General features: G+C 39.0%; 1 pseudogene; it reads right to left on the reverse strand.

The window, feature by feature from the left end:
- Window positions 1-1,169: 1,169 nt before the first annotated feature.
- Window positions 1,170-1,674, reverse strand: LOC118729675 (annotated as a pseudogene).
- Between the last annotated feature and the right edge of the window lie 1,685 nt (window positions 1,675-3,359).

Genomic DNA, 3,359 nt, shown 5'->3' on the forward strand with positions numbered 1-3,359 from the left:
TAGTACAATGCTATATCAACTTACCATAATGTCAATAAGGTTCTGATTACACATAGCACTGGATATTCTTCATGCGGGGCTGAAATCCAGATCTGGATCTTGGATATGCCATCTTGAAGTTTGACATTTTGAGACAAACTGAAAATCGACTCATGGATCTTCACTAATCATGGTTTTAGCTCTATGATGAGGGCACCAGACCACCAAGATATTAGTAATGACTGAATATATAGTGATAAGATCTTACCTAATAATAGAGAAACATGTAAATTGATTGTACCTCCTCTACAGCCACAGCCAATCAGAGTGAGTATGCAAATTAACCCCCCAAAAAGATGGCAGTTAATTTACATTTATACTTGGGTCCTGAAAACCTCCTTGGCACCAGGTCACTCCCAGCTAGCTGGGGCAAAGGCTTCAGGATTGGACAGGGGCCGAGCCTGGGATCGGAGGGAAGGAAAAAAAAAATTAGTGGAAACATATCCTCAGGTGAGGATAAAAAGAAAAATAAAGAAATGTCATATCCTATGAAAGACACATCTTGAAAATACCTAAAGAAAGTTGTCATTTTTTTTCATGGTGAAGGTTGATGAAAATACTTGGCAGCTGCAGCAGCAGGGTGCTGGTTCCTTCCCCTGGTCAGGCCAGCTATCTCCCACAAAGGGAGGCCAGACTGTGGCTTAGGCCCTCTGCCAACGGGGAGCAGACCTAAACTATCAGTAGAACAGCCCCTGAGGGCTCCCAGTATGTAAGAAGGGGCAGGGTGGACTGAGGGACCCCTTCCTAGTGCACAAATCTCATGCACTGGGCTCCTAGTATATATATATAACTTACTTTCAAACTCTAGCTGATACTCTCCAATTTATCTCTTTATCTCTCCCATACTCTCAAACAAAGAGCATTCTCATTTAAAGAAAAGTGTAGTGAATCTGTACAGGTACTCATCATTTCTACCATTGGTTGGTGGATTTATGCTGAAAAGTATTGCACTAATGATATTATGACAAAAGAACTACAAAATCTGTCCTATTTTTCAGCTATGCCAGTATCTATGAAGAGGATTTTGATAGGATTCATTTTCAGCTATTTGTAAGTAAAACAAATTATTCCAACTCTACCCTAGTGTAAGGGGTGTGAAATTTGAATGCTTTTATGTGGTTGCTAATTTTTTAAATTTTTTTAGCAGCAACATGGTTTATTAATCTGTGCCTTAGCATAGGCACTGGAGCTTGCCCAATTGTGCTCTTGATGTTTAAAACCCGTACATTCTGCCAGTTCTTTTTGAGCAATGACACCAGGAAATTGAAAGTTATGTGGATGTTGTATACAAGCTCATTATCTAGCATCTTCAAGTGGCCAGCTGCCACTGCCAGACAGGGCACAGTCTTCATCTGGAACTTGCCTGTGGATTTCACTTCAGAGACTTTGGCCACCATACTCGCCTTGTGGATCAGCACAGAAGGGAATTTGCCAGCTTTATTCAGGCCTGTGTCCAGGATGCCTTGGATCTGCTTGATCAGAGACTCTAAAGCCAAAAAGGCATCATATTTCTCTGCCAGCTTCTTGACCAGTTTCTTGTTCTTGTTAAGTTCCCTCAGTACCTGCTGTCCATGTGGAGGATGTCCATGGCTGTGGTCTCAGGTCACAGTGCTGCTGGAATCCCCCAGAACACATATGGAGAACTTGGGGCAGAGATAGATTTAAGCCAGATGGTGCTCAAAAAGTGTTTGTCCTTTTGAGTGTCACAATCCTTCAAGCTGATCTGCAGCTCCAAAAACTTGCCCTAGTTACCCTGCAGGACTTCCTGCAGTGCCTCATAGAGGGTGTCGGCAGAGATTTTGTTGCTCATGTTTCCTCACGCCACAGAAACCAGAAAAAACTGCAACATTTTTTGGAAGCTAAAAAGCACCTTTCTTGTCCTCCTTTTTTATGCTTAATTTTAATTCCAAATGTATAACAGGTTCAATTCTTTTCCATAAGAGATGGAAACTTACATCTATACTTGACTACACTCCCTACCACCCAACTTGTGTGCCCACCGAAGGAAGTATCAGCACTGAGTGGATATAGATATAATCTTGGGTCTAACTGTGGTTTTGTAGGACTTGTTTTCTTCTATAGATGGCCCTTTGGATCAGAAGGGCCTTACCCTCTTCAAGCATGTCAAACTCGCATCCTGTGGGCCACATGCCTCGTTTATTTGGCCCATGTTAGACTTTGAGTTTGACATGCTTGCTCTAGATAAATGGTATCTTTGTTACTGACTAAAAGCCCAGCAGAATTAATGACATTTCTTTTTACTCTCTGTTGCCAATATGGCAGCCTTCCTAGAATTGTGAGGGACATGAGTTTTCATCTCTACTTTTGTTGGTAATAATAAAGTCTAATGCGTGATTCTCAATATATGGGACACGCTCTGGGAATTTTGCTGATAAGACAGCCTGGGCCTATACTGCAAATTAGGCAAGCATTAATTCATTAACTGGGTAGTATTAGCCTAGATTCTTGTGGTTCTCCTGGAAGGAGTATCTGAACTGTCTAAATATTTATGCTACTTTTGAGTCAACACCTTAACTTAAGTTGATTTTCCCATGCAATCTCTGGAGGATCAAATCAGATGACCCCAGGTATCCTGATCAAGGTCTTGGTGTGGTAGGTTTTGTAACTGTGCTTTATGATCTCTCAAATTCTATATTTTATCTTCTGCAAGCAGATGTTAAAGGTCCCATTACAGTTCAAGTTACCGTTGGTTCAAATTTAAAGAAAAGTGTCTGGACAACATTAGGGTATTTATTAATCTTTATATTTTCTTATACTTTCAAAATATGTAATATTTTTTTAAAAATTTTTACAGACTAGGAATGGATCTTTTAAAAATGTTATTAAATTTATTGGGATAACATAGATTAATCAAATTGTATAGATTTCCAATTTACAATTCTATGATACATCATCTGTATATTGTATGATGTATTTGCAACTCAAAGTAAAAGCTCATTCTTTCAAGCATATATTTAATATCCTTTATCTTTTACTATCTCCCTCTCACCCTGTTTTTCCTCCAGTAACCACCACACAATTGCATATGTATAGGAATTTTTGTTTATTCATTTGTTGCTTTCAATTTTATATTCCTCATATGAGTGAAATCATAGGGTTTTAACTTTTCCATTGGACTTATTTTGCTTAGCATGCTATTCTAAAGATCCACCCAGATTGTCACAAATGGCAGTATTTTATATTCTCTTATGGCTGAGTAGTATTCCATTGTAAATATGTATCACATCTTCATCCTATTATCTATGTAAGGACAACTCCATTGTTTCCTTGTCTTAGCCAGTGTGAATAATCTGCAATAA

The sequence above is a fragment of the Pipistrellus kuhlii genome, unplaced genomic scaffold (genome assembly GCF_014108245.1).
Source record: "Pipistrellus kuhlii isolate mPipKuh1 unplaced genomic scaffold, mPipKuh1.p scaffold_m20_p_3, whole genome shotgun sequence".
Taxonomy (NCBI): Eukaryota; Metazoa; Chordata; class Mammalia; order Chiroptera; family Vespertilionidae; genus Pipistrellus; species Pipistrellus kuhlii.